Consider the following 19633-nt stretch of genomic DNA (forward strand, 5'->3'; position numbering starts at 1 on the left):
GAGATTAACACTTGGTGAAGGACTAAGAGCATCTGAAAGCAGAAGTTTGACTTAACCATAAAGAGGGCCGGGTTGCAGTGGCCCAGGCTTGACTGATTCATTTAGGAACGAGCAGAGAGTAGACATGTCTCCTGTTCCCCTGCAGCTCTATCTAAGTACTCCAGAGTCAAAGGATGCTGAACCCATTCAAAAGTTGGTCATGTGATGCTGAGAAGAAACTACACGTTTTTTATGGAATAGCAGATATTTCCCATTGAAGCAGGGAACAAAAAGCCTAGCATGGAGGAATCATGGATGATTTTCCTTAGAGGGATCTGGTGAAGAATTAGTGAACGAGACAGACACACAAGGAGAGGCCCCTCAGGGTCATTTCCAACACCCAGGGGCTGTTATTCACCATGGCTACAATCACACTTGCTTCCCTAATTGTTTCTTGCTCTCAGTGGCCCAGGTCATGCTTGGGCTGAGGCAGAGCAGGGAAGGAGGTAGGTCTGGGAGCTTTTGCCTCAGCCCCTCCCAGTCTTGGTTCTGGCTGTGTTTCCATCCAAGACACCATAGCTGTGTTTCTCAGAGAACTAGGCAGCTCCTCCCTTCATGCCCGCGGTGGTGACAGCTTCCTACCGTATTGCATTGTGACTCCAGCCTCTCCATTACCTTCTTTCAGCCTGTCCACCTCTGTGAAAACAGCCCCTGGCTTAAACTTAGTGCAACGCTCATGAAAGTGAGATTCTTTTCCCACGGAACTCTGGCTCAAAACTGATAGAGGTTCCAGTGAATTGAAAGTTTGAGTTGCACAAACATGGATTCAAATTGCCTCTCTGTGTAGGAGAGCAAAATCACTTATTATTTATGAAATACCATGAGAATAGGCTATAGAAATTCCAAGAACAAAAGACCTGAAGAAATGAATCGGAATCAAGCAGGATTAATGGTATTAATCACATATTTTCATAATCACCCCGCCACCTGCTGCTAATGACACATTCCAAACAGACTTCAAGAAGTAAATTACGAGAACCGTGTGGAATGAGGAATTAGAATTTAAGTAGGTCAAAGCCAAGTTCAGAACACAGCTCATGTAGTAATCACAGAGTCTACTTCTTAAAGAGAGAAAGAAATTATGTGTTGCTGTGTATTAGGAGATTCCCTGCATATTGAGAAGGTTCTGGAATACAGCTAGACTCTGAGTTGAGCATACCAATGATGACCTTATCACCAAGTATAAAGTACCTATGGTCTGTGCCAAACACTACATGTTCTACCAAGAAAAATCACTGTTGGCAGAATATTATGCTTTTAAAGCGAACTAAAAGATAGTGCAGAAATGTGGTACACTTTCACAGTTCCAGTGGTTAGGAAGCCAAAGTAGGAGAACGGATATGCTGGAGGCCAGCCTGGGTTATACTGTAAGATACCATATCAAATTAAAATAACAGTAAAAACAATCAACAAACCAAAACAAAACAAACCAAACAAAAAACAAGCAAAATATAATTGCAGAAAATGTAAGTAAGTTTTTAATCCTTTAGATTTTTAGTTTTGACATTTTAGTTTTTGTTCCTTCTTTTTTTTTTGGTAGGTCGTGGGCTAGCATCCAAACTGATTATTTAGGATGCTTTGTGAATTGGAATTAAACTGAGTTGTGTAAATTAAGGATGGAGAGAAAGAAGCTGAAGGCTGAGAATAGCAACTATTCTCAAATCCTATCAAAAGGACAGAGACACCAAGGTGCAAGGGAGAGAGGCCGAAAAGAACGGTGACTCCAAGAGAGGAATACGGCAGCCACAGATGCTATTTCTGCACAGACAGAAAACGGCTTTTCTCAGAAAGAATCGTTAGAAAGGCATTTCCAGAAAAATATTATGGATGAGTTCAAAATTTGAGCAAAGTGTCCTTTCAAGAGGTGATGGATATTACACACTCTCCCTGTAATTCAGAAATCATCTCGAGTAATGTTGCTACCACACATTGGTGTAATTTTCCAATCCCTAGAGAGCCATGGGCTAGCACCACTGCCCCCTAGTGTTCTTTTATGTTATTGCAACATCTATTTACAACACAAAATAATTATCAATGTTTTCTTATCTGACAGTGACTATTATCTTTCTGTGGGGTAGTTAGACATCAAATTCTTTCTGCAGTATGGACAAAAGTTTAGGTAATGTTAAGTCAGACCTTTTTAATTGATAATTTAAAGCAGAAATGAGTATAGATGACATTAGGCAATTTCTTACTCAATGAACTGCATCTACTATTAGACATGACATATTAAAAGTCAAGTCTGCATGGTCTTAATTCTACAATTTTAAAGTGTAAGGTTTCTGCGAAGGTAGGAAGTCTGCCATGTGTCACAGGCCAGCCTGGATTATAGAAAGAGACACTGCCCCAAGAAACAGAAAATACAATATACAATAAGATAAAGTAAAATAAAATACAAAATACCCTCTAGTGCTTCCTAAAGTGTAGATTTTCCTTGTCTAAAAGCTTCAGCTTTGCATCTGTATGTCATTGTTCAAGCTCCTCTGTCCACCACTTTTCCTGCTGGTTGTACTTACAACAGGCTGTTGCTATCCAATAGGAATATAATACCAGGTACAAAAGAAACCTTAAAAATGGTGATGAGTACTTTCAAAGTAGCCTTCACAATATACTTATTTTCCTAATATATAATAGCATATGAGGAAATAATAATCAAATTTTAATAATCAAAATTAAATGCTATTGAAATACATCATTATTTATTTATTTTTGCTATGTAGTAGTTTACATCTCAACTTGGCCTGGCATCACGTCTACTGTGGGCAGTCAGCTGTGTCTGGTATTGAGAGAATAGTGCAGACCTAGGGATGCAGATTCTTTTTTTTTTTTTTTTTTTTTGGCAAAGATACCTGTCAATGGTGCTGTATTCCTGTTTTGAAGCAGATATTTTTATAGATTTTTTGGTGACATTGGTGGTCACAGTCTATAAGTGTCTACATGTAATATATCATTAAAGATCTCAAAAAAATGGTGTAACTCTAACATGAGTCTTCATTTGATAAACGGACTACTTCCACAAAGAGAAAGAACACATCAAATTGCTTACTTGTGATAGTTTGTATGAGGGCAGAGTCAGTGCTTGATTTCCTTCATTTGCTGGTTTTGAATAGAGATTTTGCTTCCTGGTAACTTTTGAAGCACAGTACCAGTATTTAATTTTGACAGCATCATTAGAGGTTTGTACATTTTAAGACACCTGTTGGGCTTCAATCCATTAGAGTTGTGCTCTCTGCTACTGCTCAAAATTTTCCATCCTTGGTCCCCGAGAGTTCAGTACCAGCCTATGATAGCTACCCCAGGCTGCTGTTGCTTCCCACAAGGAGTGCTTGTCAAGCCTGAGAGTCAAGACACTGGGCTGAGACCAAGGCCTCATGGTAAGAATTCAAGCACCTCAAAAATCTTCCTGAGAACAAGACACAGGAACCACTTACTTTATCAAACAACCTTCATGAATTCATGATACTTCTTATTCAAACAAGTGGAGGGCAGGTTTATCATTATTATTATTATTATCATCATCATCATCAGATTTCAGTTTTCTGATGAAGACTATGTGTACTCACTTCTTTAACCAACAGGTGCTGTGGGACAATGGCCTGTACCCTGTCAATTGTATTTTAATAAAATGTTGATTGGCCAGTAGCCAGGAAGGAAGTATAGGTGGGGCAACCAGGCAGGAAGTATAGGCGGGGCTATGAGAACAAGAGAATTCTGGGAAGAAGAAAGGTCAGTCTACAATCATCATCCAGACACAAAGGAAGCAAGATGTGACTGCCTCGCCGAAAAAGGTACCAAGCCACGTGGCTAACACAGACAAGAATTATGGGTTAATATGTAAGAATTAATTAATAAGAGGCCTGAGCTAATAGGGCAACCAGTTTATGATTAATATAGACCTCTGTGTATTTCTTTGGGACGGAACGACTGTGGGACCTGGTGGGACAGAAACCTCTGTCAACGATCAGGCACACACACCACACCTTGGGAATAAATCCCGAGACAACCCGAGAGGCATCATGATAACAGCAGCCAGCTCACAGTTCCTTGCAACTGTGTTCAGCTTAGGATACGTGGCACCTGTGACTTGAAGTCCTCTGTCATCCTCCTTCAGTCTTGCTGGGCTACCTACTGGAAGACAGACACAGTTGGCATGTTTTATTGCGGATGTTTATAGAATGCTTCAAATTTATTCCTGCTCCGTGATGATGGGAGGTTTTACGTGGCTCTGAAGTCAAATTTACAAGACGAACCTGGAGTTCATTTCTCTCTCCTTTCTCCTGGCTCCTTCCTCTGCCAGGAGGTACAGCTTTATTTTTACATGCTGTGCCATCTTTCCATTAATATGCTAATATATTGCTATATAAAATTTGCTTCTATCTGTATGTGCTATTCTTTTTCACTAGATAAATAGCAGCATATTTTACAGACCATTGTCTACCTAGAAAAGTATATATATATATATATATATATATATATATATATATATATATATCTGCAGGCAGAGACAAGTAAACCACCTGCATGATAACCTGACATGGGAGACTTGACTTTGCAATCTGAAAATCAATTTTATGAAAGCAGATGGTCTAAAGGGGATTAGTGGTGAAGTCATAATCTACAGTTTTAAACAGATGCCTGTTACACACTTCTGTCAGAGACAGGATGGCTGTCCACACAGATCTACAGTAGCCCTGTTTCTGCGCCCACCACTGTCCTTTCATGGCGTGAGAGATGCCGAGCCCCAGATGGTGCTGAGATCTACAGCCCCCTTTTCTCCTGTTGTTAGGATACGTTTACAGTCACAGTGGTCTTCCAGGATCTATGGTTCAGTTACCCACAGTCAAACATGGGCCAAAAACATTAAATGGAAAACTCCTAAATAAACTTCCTAAGTTTTAATTCAGGTATTACTCTAAGTATTATAATTAAAAACAAGCATCTGTGTTTACGAGCCAGGGACACGAATCAGCCTTTACTATACATTATAGGTTATAGGTTATTTGTGCTGTAAACTCTACTTGCCTCAAGGCAGCAGAGGAGGAGATATCTAAATAAATACGGATCTGTTGTTGCATTCTGCTTTGTCATTAATCTTTCGCTATGTTTAGGTTTATGGGTTCAACTTATTCATTTTCTGTTTCTATTTTAAGATTTCTCTTTATTCATTTTTAATGAAAATAGATTCTTCTCTCATACAACACATCCTGAGCACAGTTCCCCTCCTTCCACTCTTCCCAAATACCCCTCATTTCCCTTCTCCACCAGCTCCACTGCCCATTTCCTCTTCAGAAAAGAGCAGTCCAAGAGACAACAAACAGTACAAAGCAAGATACAATAGACAAGGTAAAAGCCCTCATACCAAGGCTGGACAAGGCATCCCAACAGAAAAGAGTCCAAAGAGCAAGCAAAAGAGTCAGAGATACACCTACTTCCACAGTTAGGAGTCCCACAAGAACACCAAGCTAACAACAAGTATATGAAAAAGTCACGTCTGGTTCTAAGGGGTGCCATTTACCACTTCTTTATCATAGAGCTGGCGGTGGGGTTTTGTTTCTGCTGTTCCCGTTGTTATTTCTGCACAGAGTGGTTTAGTAATGTAAACATTCTTGCCACCTTGGCACTATTTTGCAGATGAAGCAGACAAACCTATAGTCTTTTTGTTATTAGCATCCATGTGTCTGTTTCCCTATAGCATGCTTCCTGAGGCACTTCAGACGCCCTCCCATTTGCAGTGGGTGATAGCCTAGAAAACCATCAAAAATATAACCGAAAACTGGATTCCATTTTATCCTACCAGTTAGCTTAGCGCCCTCTTCCTTAAACCACAGAGTATTTATTTTAATACAGTTAGACAAAATCATTATACAGAAAATCTATTTTACAATAAAATTCTGAGCATACCACATAATACAGTGAACACGATTTATATGGAAAGCAAAATCCAGATAATAGCATAGATGTGCGTTTGCAATACTACAAAGTTTAAAAATCATAACCTCAGTGGGAACCATCTGTATATCATTTAAGCAATGTGGTGTTGGGATACTCTTTTTGTACACTGTGTGGAGATGTGTCTCTGTCCTTCCTCACCTGCCTGATTGGTTCTGATTGGTTTAGAAGAGAGCTGACTGAACACTAGCTGAGTGGGAGAGAATAAGCAGGACATCTGGGGGTGCGGTAGGGGCAGACAGGAACTTTGGGAAAGAATTTGAGGCACAGAAGATTTGCCAGCGAGATACAGAGGAAGTCATACGTATGGTATTGAGGAGAGGTAACGAGCCACACGGCAGAATGTAGATTAATATAAACAGGCTAAAGTAAGTTTTAAGAGCTAATTGGGAAGAAACCTAAGTGAAGGGCAAGCTTTCTTAATTAATAAAAAAAATCTCTATGTCATTATTTGGGAGCTGACAGTCCAAAGAAAGACTTGCAACATTTAGTGTCCAACATAGAGGCATGTATAACTACGCATAAGACCCAAGAAAGCTGAGAAAGGATCATGGCATAGACATAAAAACTTGTTTATCTAAGAAAAAATTTTTAAGGTCTAAAAAGATATTTTTAGGTTGGTATTACAAGTTATGATAGAAAGTGATTGAGGTACAAAGTTCTGGATTCACTAAGATAGTACAGATAATAGAATACTTTCTCCAAAGTTGCCAAATACAAATGTACTGGACATTGTGAACATACCCGTTACCTGATAATTGCCCTTATTATGCATAGTTTATCGATGTTACAGAAAGAGCCCTGGATTCTAGAATAAAAAGTCTTAAAGGTTTGGTAATAGGTAAGGTTCAAAGGTTATCAAAAGTCAAAGAACCAATGGTCCAAAGAACATTCAAGATAATTTCTGAGGAGTCCACAGAAACTCCAGCATGAAGGTCATATTAGTAACATGAGGGCATATCATAAATATTTCACATAGAGTGATGTAACAACTATGTAGATGTTTCCCAAGTAAGTTTGTTACCACACTGATACCATAACAATACGTAATTTCATATTTATGAGTTTTCTCTATTTTCTGTGTTTTGGATATAATTTCTTCCATAACTGAAGAAGGAACCCAGAAAATGAAGTCACCCAAATTAAGTCTTTTATTATGGTATTAATATTTTAAAATATGTTGTTAATGTATTATTGTATATTATAATATAATCTTTCTGCTGATGCCTCTTAACTATGACAGGATCCATCATGGCAAAGCACAGCTATAGAGACAGCCTCCATTCCTCAAGATTCTCCTCCCTGTTATGTTCCTGCCCAGTAGTGACTTCTTGTTTACTAACTGTACTTAGTCTTTTTCTCAGAAATAATGTTATCTACTCCTTGTGCCAGTTGAGGTCAGCAAACCAAAGGAGAAACAAAAAGAAAAACATCTGCAAGACTTGGAAAAGGTGTCAGCAAAAAGAAAATAGTTCTTGTTTGTTAATTTCTGCCACAGTATATAATGAGCAATTAGTGCCTTTTGACTTTCTTCCCAATGGTATTAAATAAAACCACCAAGAAATAAAGCTGGGGAAATACCCAGGCCCTGCACATGATAGACAAGTACTTTGCCACTGAGCTACATCCCCAAACCAGAAGCACATCTTTAACGTAATCCGGCCATATCGGAGCCTGGAGAAACAGGACAGTTTTCACTTTGGAAAGTTTACTGGGCATGTAGGGTCCCTTTATGCCTCTCTGTTATAGCTGCAAGAGAAGTCAGTTTGGATCCATGATTACTTTTAGATGAAAGGAAGCATGCTGATATATATGTATGTGGTGTGTGTGTGTCTGTGGTACGTATGTCTATGGTGTGTGGGGCATGTGTGTATGTGTGCCGGGTGTATGTAAGTGTGGTATGTGTATATGTATGGTGTGTGTGTATGTGTAGTGAGTATGTGAAAGTATGGCATGTGTGTATGTATGGTGTGTATGTGTGTATGGCGAATGTATGTAAGTGTGGTATGTGCATATGTATGTGTGTGTATGTGTGGTGTGTATATGTATGGTGTATGTTTGCATATATGTTTCTATGTGTAGTATGGAGGTGGTATGTATGTGCATGTGTGGTATGTGTTTGTGTATATGTTTGTATTATGGTATGCAGGTGGTGTGTACGTGTATGTGGTATGTATGTGTGGTTAGCATGTGTGGTGAGTATGTATATGAGTGGTGTGTGTCATGTGGTGCATGTGTGTATGTGTGGTAAGTGTGTCATGGGGTGCATGTGTGTAGGTGTGTATGTGTGTTGTGTCATGGGGTGCATGTGTGTATGTGTGTTGTGTCATGGGGTGCATGTGTGTATGTGTGTATGTGTGTCATGGGGTGCATGTGTGTATGTGTGTTGTGTCATGGGATGCATGTGTGTATGTGTGTATGTGTGTTGTGTCATGGGGTGCATGTGAGTAGGTGTGTATGTGTGTTGTGTCATGGGGTGCATGTGTGTATGTGTGTATGTGTGTATGTGTGTCATGTGGTGTATGTGTGTATGTGTGTTGTGTCATGGGGTGCATGTGTGTTATGTGTGTCATGTGGTTCATGTGTGTATGTGTGTCGTGTGGTGCGTGTCTGTATGTGTGTATGTGTGTTGTGTCATGGGGTGCATGGGTGTTATGTGTGTCATGTGGTCCATGTGTGTATGTGTGGTAAGTGTGGCATATGGTGGATGTGTGTATGTGTGTCGTGTGGTGCGTGTCTGTATGTGTGGTCTGTGTGGCATGTAGTGTACGTCTGTAACTGTGTTACGTGCGGCATGTGGAGCATGTGTGTATATGTGGTGTTTGTAGCACGTGGCGTGTGTGTGTTGGGTGGGAGGTGGCGTGGGAGCCAACACTTAGCTGTGAATTCTGGATACACCTTCGTACCTTGCTGCTTTTCTATTTTAACTGGAGGACGGCAGGCTCACAGGCTCCTTTCTGCCCGTGCTGTTTCCCCACTTGGACTTACTGTGCTCAGCGTCCTTGTCATTCAACAGGAGTTCTCTGAAGCAGACACAGGGACCTTCGAGTGACATTCAGCACGTCCCAGAGCAGATGTAACCTGTGGGAAACACAGTTCACACTTCAGTCCGCTTGTCACATGCAAAGACAACAGGAGGGGTTGACAAGTTTCAGGAACTGCGGTAGAGGGGCCCCACAAATCATCTCTACATGCTTTCCTTGCAAGCTCAGAGCCATTTTTATTATGCCCCCTTTCCCAGGAAGTCTTAAGGGAACTCCCCATCCCCTCAAAACTTTTATCCTTTTAAATGTGCTTATTTTGTTTTGGTGAAACTCTATTTTCCTGTGCTAGCCCAGTGTTCCAGATTTAATGTCATATGTTTACTTAACTATTTAATGAACAAATATTCTTTTTCAGTTCATTATGTGTCACAGTACTGGGTATCCCGATATGGGGGGTAGCGGATGTTGTCTAGTCCCAAGTATTTAAATTCAGTGGGCTATTGTGTCTTTTCCTCTTCCTGTTCCACCTTCTAGGCGCATATAGATCTTCAGTTTCTTTGCAGCCATCCTTCCTCACGCCAGGCCCACAACGGTCAAGTGCACAGCGCCTCCCAGTGGTCTGCAGGTCCGCTGTGCACTCTTTATCCTGCACTAGGACCTCACAATCCTCACACTGCATCAAGGTCCGTTAGCAATTGAGGGGAAGAAGGTCTATTTGTTTTTGTCATAGATGCTTAGGAACCTGCCCATAGAGCATTCCCATGAGTTTCTGATGGGCAGCCAGGCTGCAAAAACTACTTCCCTCTTTACCTTTTCCTGGCTGTATGGATCCCTGACTGTCAGTAACAGTATCACACATTTCTGAGCCACTGCCTCCACTTAGCCAGCTAGCATCTCTCCCTCTAGGGGAGTTTTAGAGTCTTGACGTCATCTCTACGGACTAATGCCATGCTTCCTTCCTCTTGGCCTTCCGCAAGGATCAATATCTGCGTATTCATGAACTGTCTGCCTTTAGCACCTACCTTCCCCCAACCCCAAGTCTCAGGGCTTCGAGCAGCCTTGCTCTTATGTAAACAAAGGATGGAAAGAACCGCAGAACTCAGCAGTAGCCTCTTTGGCTATTTTACTTCCGGTCATACGTATCTTTGCAAATCTTTGTAAATGACTCCTTGGGACTAGAGAGTATACCGAAATCGGTTTCTTTCCCAACATAGCAGACTACACTCAATGTTTAAGAGATCCCCAGCGGAGCAGACTGGGCGCTGAGTATGACAGATCTTCAGCCTGCCGTCCACCATATACAAAGTCAGGACTGGTGGTTGAATCTCATACTGCAACCTTAGCTTTTGTCTTCTTGTATCTTTTCTTCTTCCCCAGCCAAGAAAGTATCTCTAAATCTAAGGATTCGTGTGACTACACTGAATCCACTGAGATGATTAGAATCATCTTCTCATTGAAAAGCCATCTGGCTAGACACTAAATCCCACCACCCACCCGATTGTTCCTTTGTTGTTATGTGATATTACATATTATAGCTCTGGAAGGAATCGTTCCTAATCACCATTTTCATAGAGGAGGAGACTGAGACATATAAAAATTTAATTCATTTGTTTCTAATTTAGAGCTCGAGAATGTCAGAGATAGCAACTAGCCCAGTAGCTGGACCCAGGATTCGCAATTATCTATCTATCTATCTATCCATCTATCTATCTATCTATCTATCTATCTATCTATCTATTTATCTATCATCTATCTATCATCTACCTATCTAGTGTGTGTGTGTGTGTGTGTATGTATGTGCACTCATGCGCATGTGTGCACCACAGGTCATATACAAAGGTCAGAACACAGCTTTTGGAATTGGTTCTCTCTTTCCATCATGGGGACTGAACTGAGGTCATCAGCTGATTGCAACTGCCCTTCCTGATTGGTCCATCTCGCCAGCTTAACTCTCACTCATGTATACACTTCCTCCTGAAAGGGTTTGCTGAGTCTTTCTGCAGAATCCTCCTGAAAATACCGCTTGAACAGGCTTACACTGTATTAATAATGTTGAGGCACTTCACAGAGAAACAAAGCATTTCTGCCAGCGCCGTTTAGTTCATTCTCCAAGTAAGAGGGCATCTTATGATGATTAGTTCTACTTCACAGATTGGAAAAAAAGAAACAGGAACCAAACATTGAGCAACTGAAGTGGCTTCTTCAAGAAACACTGTTAATAAGGAGCACAAACAGGGATACTTGTCACAGACAGGGGTTGCTGGGACTCAGACTTGGGTTGAAGTAGAATTGGCATAGTTCTGAGCTGTGTGCACCAGAGTTTCCCGCCTGCGACTTGCAAGGTCTGGGCTTGGGGAACGAGTCTTGTTGCTATTTTCCTTCCACGACCAGAGGCAGGTTTTCTACAATATCTGTATCACAACAGAACCCCACAGAAAAGCCTGCAGTGACATCTGGTGACCACAGATGGATAAAAATTCCAGCCCAATACTCAAGGAGCTTTAAACTATTGGTGATAGTCCAGAAGAGGGGCAGAGGTTGGGGTGGATGAGAACAAAAGAGAGTCTTCGGGACATTCGGGCACTGTTCTCCTCAGGAGCTGACCTGCTCAGGACCAGGGCTGTCATTATTCCAGCACGAAGAGGGGAAAGGCTCATGAGCCTCCCACTGCTGCAACTGAGGCATTATGGACAATTAATGTTTTTTTTGTGTGTGTGTGTGGGGGGGGGGGAAAGTCAGTTTTCTTTAAGGGTGTGGTCTAGGTAGGTTTAACTATGCTTCTGTGTGGTTGGTATGACACCCCACGAGTACTGGGCAGCACAAAGTGGATTACTCAATAATTTTTTTTAAATAAGAGGACATGGAATTGCAGGGGTAAGGAAGTAGAGGTGGATCTGGGTGGAGTTAGGGATTGAATATAATCAAAATACATTGTATGAAATTCTCAAAATAACACAGTGTTATAACAAAATATTTTTTATCCTTTTATTAGAATACTGTTATTGTTTGGATGCGAAATGACTCTCACAGATTCATGTGGCTCATGGAAGATGGTGCTGTTTTGAGAGGTGAGGGAGATTTGGGAGATGAGGGTGAGCGAAGGAGTCTTCTTTCCATTTCTTGTTCTGCAAAAGATGCGAGGATGCAAGGAGCCATCGTTGAACACATCAATTACCCTGGCACCACCTGCCATCATGCCTTTCTGTACACATCCCTTCGTCTACATGATAAACTGCATCCCTCACACCACGAGCTAGCATCCTTTCCCCTCTAAGATGCCCATCATAGGCATTCTGCTCCAGCACTGAGCACGAGCGTCAGCTGTTCCTCTCTTTCTCAAGCACAACAGCGTCCAACCGTGACTGCTGCTCTGTGAGTGTCCCCTCCCTAACAGCATCACCTCCTATCACTGCTCCTTCTAGAACACCTTTCCCATCTGTCCTCACAGGAAGCCCCACTCATCTTCAGGGTGCAAGCCACACTCGGTACTCAGACACTGCCTTGTCTAGGTCTCCAGATGAGGGGTAATATTCATTCCTCTAAATCCAGCTTCTCATGTGTTCACCAGTGACACAGCATCCCTGTGCCTTCCGTCCTCTCCATCAGTCATGAGAACTCCGAGACCTGCAGATGATCCCCTGACTTTCTCTTGTGTATTTATTCTCCTTTATCCCATCTTCCTTGTCTCCCGATGGAGTGTTAAGTTCTTGGTGTGTCTTCATTTGACTGTATAGTAATCTACTGCCATTTTAATCAAATGGAAAAGAAAACTGTAGGCACCAGGAAAGCCCTCATACCCCACTTTTCTTTTATGGCCAATGCAGAGACTTCTGACTGAAACAACAAAAACTGGGTTATTCTCGTGTTATGCTATACAAAGTCCACAAAGTACTTAAAGTTGTAGCGTACTCTTCCCGTCTGGAAAATAATCTGTGTCATTTTTAAAGTTCTTCACTGACACTCTCTGCTTCCTGTTCCCAGACTAGCAGTATTGGTCCCAGCATGGACCAGGTTCCTTTGATCCTTTGATGAGAACAGAAGCACAGGGAGAGAGCTGTTCCGATGGTGGACCGTCACCTAGGTGGGCCTTTGTTGTCTCTGTAGGAGTGGCAGTAAGAAAGGAAGGGGCTGGAGAGATGGCTCAGTGGTTAAGAGCACTGCCTGCTCTTCCAAAAGTCCTGAGTTCAATTCCCAGCACCGCAGGCTGATTATCAGTAACCAAATGCATCAATCCGTGAGCAGGGACGCCTTCCTGTTTGGAATCCTATCTCATCACGTGACTGAGTCTATCATAATGGGCATCTCCCGTAAAAGGAACAATCTTAACTTTTGTTTTTCATGCTTTGAATTAATGCCAGGTTATTAAAGATAGAATGACTTGAAAGTTCAAAAAAAAAAAAAAAGGAAATTACCAGCACCCTAACGTAACATCAGCTTCTTCAGTTATGTGCCTCTGGAAAGACCGTTTCCTTTGTCTCTAGAATGCATATGATGGCAGCATTGGCTATTTTAATAACAGCTATGGGTCTATAGCGAGGAATGAGTAAGATCATTTAGGATAAGATATTCAGCATAGCAGCTGGCCCACACTGGGTACGCAACACAAGAACAATCACGGGTCACGTGTGTTCATCATAGAGACATAGGTTCTAAAAGAACTTGCTGGGGTTACACTGAAAACCAATTATGGGTTTGGAGACAAGCTGGAGTTTAGGGCAGAGAAGATGGATCTTGCTCCCAGGTACGTGGTGCTGATGAGACTGGCCAAAGGGAGATGGCCGAAGACAGAGTGACTTTTGAAGGAGTCTGTGGGCCCCAGCAGTCACACTCCTTTATTTCTTTAAAAAACTATTTTTATTTTTAACCTTGAATGCATGCACACAGACGGCAGGCACACAGTGCCTGTGCAGGCCAGGTGTTGGGTCTCTCACGTCGGTGCTGGGAATGGAACTCAGCCCCTTCCCCCCCTCAAAAAAGCAATACATGCTCCTAGCTGCTGATCCATCTCTCTAGCCCTGCTTATTACTTTTAAAAACCGCTTTTTTGCTATGAAGTATGGGAATAAAAATGTCTTCTCAAAAGAAAAACTGTAGTTTATGTATTGCTCTGCTATTGAGCCAGTATGTGGTAACTTGTCTTAAGGATTTAGATAAAGTCAGCCCTGTGTCTATGGTACCACTTCTACAGATGCAACCAATGGAGAATCCAAACTCACATACAGTCTGAGGATGTACAGAGTTTCATCTTTCATACAGAAACGATGCTGAGGTGCAGCTATGCACAGCCCTTGTATTAGACATGATAAGAGATGATAGGAAGGGCAGAGGAGACTGTGTAAGTTGGATAAAAACACTGCAGCATGAAACAAGAGAATGACCTCCATCATTTCTCCATTAACCCTCTCCTTCCTGGTTCCAGGGAAACATGTCTCCACCAACTTGTGTCATGTTCGTTTGGTTCCTTGATGAGAACAGATCTGGGGTTCTTGCTGCTGCTACTTTGGATGTTTAACTCAGGGGGCTCTGAAAGGTAAGGGATTCTCCCTGCACATGCCTGACGTGTAGAAGGAATGCTTACATGGCTGCTGCGTTCATTACTTGGATCACAGTCAGCATTCACACTGGAGCTCACGTCACGGAACTCATCATGCCCACACTGCTGGAGGTCTGCTTTCTACTGTTCTGTGGGTTATAGTGACTCTTTTTTCTGCTGTTGCTTCCATCCCTGGCAAGCTCAGAATTCAAACTGGAAATGTGTATTTCACTTGCTTACTTGTCACATAAAATGTTCTCTGAAAATGAAATTAGTCACTAACAAGTCCCACGGAATGGTTTCCCCTCACCAGACCTCAAACCAGTAGGGGTTGCTATAGCAACCCGACAATCACCACGCCCAACTCTGCTGTAAAGCATACACCAATTTGTCATCTACAAAATCACATAGATTTTTTCCAATTAAATTTAAACAAAAGTACTTATCTTTGCAGAATTCTAATTTAATTTTTGTTGCTGTGGTAAAAGATCTGACAAAAAAGCCACTCAGGGGAGAACAGGTTTAGTCTGCTTTCAGTTCCAGTTTCCATCAATGAGGGGAGGCCAATCATATCACACCTCAGCACTAGCTATCTCCACCCTTACACTGTTGAGGGTCCTCTGAATAGGGAATGGTGATGCCCACAATGGGCCGAGACAACCTGTCATAGGCATGCCCACACGCTAATTTCATCCAGATGAACAAAAACACAGGTGGAAAGAGTTTAAGGGCCAGAGGGGACGGAGTGCACCAGAACAAGCCCTCTAAATCATCCGAGCAAAACTCCTATGAGCTCACAAAGACAGAAGCAGCAAGCACGGGGCTGACAGCCAGTTCTTTGCATATCTATACATCATAGTTTTCAGTTTAATATTGTTATGGGACTCTCAAGTGTGTGAATGAGTGGGTGTCTGATTCTAGTGCCCACTGATGTGTCTTTTTTCACTTTTGTTGATTTGTATTGTCCAACTTCGATATGATGTTTTTGTTTTCTTTTTATATTTGATTTTGTTTAAAAAAAAAAGAAGAGAAGAATTTCTCAAGTAGAAGGAAGTCGATACCAGATCAAACAAAGCCCAAACAGATATCCACGAGAAAAGACAGAGTGATGGCAAACATGAAAACAGTATGTGTGTGTGTGTCTGTGAAATGTGTGTGTGAGAGGAAGTATGTGTGTGACTGAACTCAAAATAATAAAATAAACTTACTGTAAGTTTTAAATTATATAAGCTTAGAATCTCTCATATGATCTAGTAACTTTTTTCTTTCTTGCTTCATCTTTTAGGTTAAATATTTTGATTATTGTGGTGGTGTAGAAGAAAGTGTCTCCCAAAGGGAGTGGCACTTTTAGGTGTGGCCTTGTTGGACAAAGTATGTCACTGTGGTCTTTTTTTGCTTGAGTTTCCCTCAGTGTGACAGTCAGTCGACTTCCTGCTGCCTTCTGGTCAAGATGTGCAGGACAATGTCTGCCTGCACAATGCCATGCTCCCCATTATGATGACAATGAACTTACGCTCTGAAACTCAACTGAGCCCTTCAATGACATGTTTTCATTTGTAAAAGTTGTTGTGGTCATGGTGTCTCTTCACAGCAATAAAAACCTAACTAAGACAATTATACTTCTCTCCTATCTTATACTCTTAAACCTAAGATGACTTCCTGGAAATGACAATATTCTTAATGTGTTTGAAACCTATATGAATGCGTAGTTTACCATATTCCAAAGTCAATTAGCAAATGGCAAAAATGGAGTTACAATCACACAATCATTAGAATAGGCCTGATCTGGTTAGTAATCTGCTCAACCCCAAATCCTCATTTGTGGGAGAGCAAATGGTGTAGATAGAGATCTGGTCAACCCTACATCCTCATTTGTGAGAGAGCAGATGGTCTAGATATGGATCTACTCAACCCTATATCCTCATTGGTGCTAGAGCAGATTGTCTAGATAGAGATCTGGTCAACCCCACATCTTCATTTATGGGAAAGCAGATGCCCTAGGAACACTTTGGTCAATGGTGGCTTGTTTCCCTCTCTGTTTACAAGTAGATGTCAAGTGTCTGCCTGGGCCAAGGTCTGAGCGCTAAAAGCACAGCAGCTGATGTGCACTTTGATTTCAGTGTCCCAGACCTTGCCTTTGATCAGCAGCACAAACACCAGCCCCTGACTCTCCAGAACCTGCCTTTGAACAATTTGCTCTTTACCATTTATTGAAAGCTCTTGACAGGAGTATTGAAGGACACATGTCCAGTGCATTCCTGACTTTGACCCTTTTATGAATTGAGAGGTCTGAATTTTTGTCCTAAAAGGATACATTTAACCACAGACACAGAAGAATGGATGTGTGCTGTTACCCCTGGAGGAGAGTCTCTGATGACTTCAGTTTTTGCCACCTGCAATCAGGTCATTGGAAAGACCAAGAGTACTTTTATGAAATTGATTTGAGTTCAGCGTGGTCTAAACAGAAGAGAGTCCTATGACCCCTTAGCAGCCCCTGCATTTAGGAAAGGAACAGCCATGGTTTTAGCTCCATAATCTAAAAATTATTGCAGGGAGTCATCAAGCTGTGTATATTGGTTATGCTTTCTAATTGAGCCAGCCACTAGCTTTTCTTGGCCATTAGAAACTGCCTGAGACACCTGACTTCATAAATTTGTTATAATTTCATAAACAAACTGTCATAAAAACTATGGTACGGGAAAGAAGTTCTTGCCAAACCCTCAGTTTATTAAAATCCTTGCTTCACTATAGAGTGTTACATGTTCAGGGTGGAATCTCTGCTTCACTATAGAGTGTTACATGTTCAGGGTGGAATCTCTGCTTTACTATAGAGTGTTACATGTTCAGGGTGGAATCTCTGCTTCACTATAGAGTGTTACATGTTCAGGGTGGAATCTCTGCTTCACTATAGAGTGTTACATGTTCAGGGTGGAATCTCTGCTTCACTATAGAGTGTTACATGTTCAGGGTGGAATCTCTGCTTCACTATAGAGTGTTACATGTTCAGGGTGGAATCTCTGCTTTACTATAGAGTGTTACATGTTCAGGGTGGAATCTCTGCTTCACTATAGAGTGTTACATGTTCAGGGTGGAATCTCTGCTTTACTATAGAGTGTTACATGTTCAGGGTGGAATCTCTGCTTTACTATAGACTGTTACATGTTCAGGGTGGAATCTCTGCTTCACTATAGAGTGTTACATGTTCAGGGTGGAATCTCTGCTTTACTATAGAGTGTTACATGTTCAGGGTGGAATCTCTGCTTTACTATAGAGTGTTACATGTTCAGGGTGGAATCTCTGCTTTACTATAGAGTGTTACATGTTCAGGGTGGAATCTCTGCTTTACTATAGAGTGTTACATGTTCAGGGTGGAATCTCTGCATTACTATAGAGTGTTACATGTTCAGGGTGGAATCTCTGCTTTACTATAGAGTGTTACATGTTCAGGGTGGAATCTCTGCTTTACTATAGAGTGTTACATGTTCAGGGTGGAATCTCTGCTTTACTATAGAGTGTTAGATGTTCAGGGTGAAATATTTGCTTCACTATAGAGTGTTAGATGTTCAGGGTGAAATGTTTGCTTCACTATAGAGTGTTACATGTTCAGGGTGAAATATTTGCTTCACTATAGAGTGTTACATGTTCAGGGTGAAATATTTGCTTCACTATAGAGTGTTACATGTTCAGGGTGGAATCTCTGCTTTACTATAGAGTGTTACATGTTCAGGGTGGAATCTCTGCATTACTATAGAGTGTTACATGTTCAGGGTGGAATCTCTGCTTTACTATAGAGTGTTACATGTTCAGGGTGGAATCTCTGCTTTACTATAGAGTGTTACATGTTCAGGGTGGAATCTCTGCTTCACTATAGAGTGTTACATGTTCAGGGTGAAATATTTGCTTCACTATAGAGTGTTAGATGTTCAGGGTGAAATGTTTGCTTCACTATAGAGTGTTGGAAGTTCGGGGTGGAATCCTTGTTTCACTATAGAGTGTTACGTGTTCAGGGTGAAATATGAATGTTGGGAGTGTACAGGTTTTCTTTGACTTTCAGGACAACTAACTTAGTATTAGTAATTATATTCACTGACACAAAATCTGCCATACAGGGACACCAATTTATCATCTATCTATCTGTCACCTCATTGAGTGAGGAATTCCCATCAGCCATTTAAAACAAAGTGGAATATATAAAAACAAACAAATACTTTTGTAATATTTGTCAATATTTGAAGTCTCCCATGCCAAAACAAAAGCTACTTTGGTTTCAGAACAAATTAATCAGTTTTGTAACATGAAGACTGCAGAGTAACAAACTTTCCCACTGACACTGGGAGAAGAGTCACTCTGATGCAGCCTCTATCTCCTGCCAGGTCCTTCTAGGCAGTGGGGGTGGGGTGGGCTCTTACTCTCTCCCTGCAGTCTAAATGGAAGCAGGTATCAAAGTGTTCCATTTGTGTTATAGACACAAAGAGTTGTGGGGCAATGGATTTTCAGTGGTGAGTGTCTGCTCTGTGACTGAGGGAAACACTCAAGGTAAGGCTACTTTCAGGTTTGGTGTGAGAAAGCCCTGTCAATGGAGGAGTCCCATGGAAACATTGCCGGAGCAGCTAAGGATTCAGTGGACTTTTCAAAATGAACAACGATCACGCATGAGTTAACAAATAAAAAAAAAAAACCAGCACAGAGAACTGATCTTAACATTCTAAGCACCATGAAGTCACTCACGGAGCATCAACTCACAGACCCAAGCAGGGATTTTGCAAATGCCAGATAGTTTGTCATTGCTCGAACTGATAAGCACCAGACATTTTGGAGATCTTATTGCTTTTCTGGATTCTTGCTGGGATACTGATTCCCTCTGACAGTTGATGCCTGTGGCTTATTTGAGTCCTGGGTCACCATCCTGGAGTTTTGCTAATGATATGAAGATTTGTGGAACATAACCACCCATTGCTGTATTGGGGGAAGAATGAGTCAGGGGAAGGCAATGGTCTCCATGTGGATAGTCCTTCAGATTGATGGACAGAGGCACAGAGGCTGACCCTCTGTGTTCCTGTCAGTGACTACTCATTCAATATGAGTTGTTCTTCAGAGAAGGCATACCCTTGTATGAAGTCACCACCATA

At 41.6% G+C, this 19633-nt stretch overlaps 1 protein-coding gene across 6 annotated transcripts in view; it reads right to left on the reverse strand.

Moving 5' to 3' along the window:
* LOC121458699 (disks large-associated protein 1) overlaps nucleotides 1-19633 on the reverse strand; it is a 798580-nt gene that overhangs the window by 408219 nt on the left and 370728 nt on the right. For 5 of the 6 annotated variants that reach the window (XM_041667976.1, XM_041667977.1, XM_041667979.1 and 2 more), the window contains one exon: nucleotides 8977-9069. The gene's annotated coding sequence lies outside the window, so the exon portion shown is untranslated. Of the gene's footprint in view, nucleotides 1-8894; nucleotides 9070-19633 lie in introns of all 6 variants that reach the window. The other variant, XM_041667974.1, reaches the window with a different exon arrangement.

The sequence above is a fragment of the Microtus oregoni genome, unplaced genomic scaffold, assembly GCF_018167655.1.
Source record: "Microtus oregoni isolate MIOR12 unplaced genomic scaffold, Mior012 000018F_ref0000195, whole genome shotgun sequence".
NCBI lineage: Eukaryota > Metazoa > Chordata > Mammalia > Rodentia > Cricetidae > Microtus > Microtus oregoni.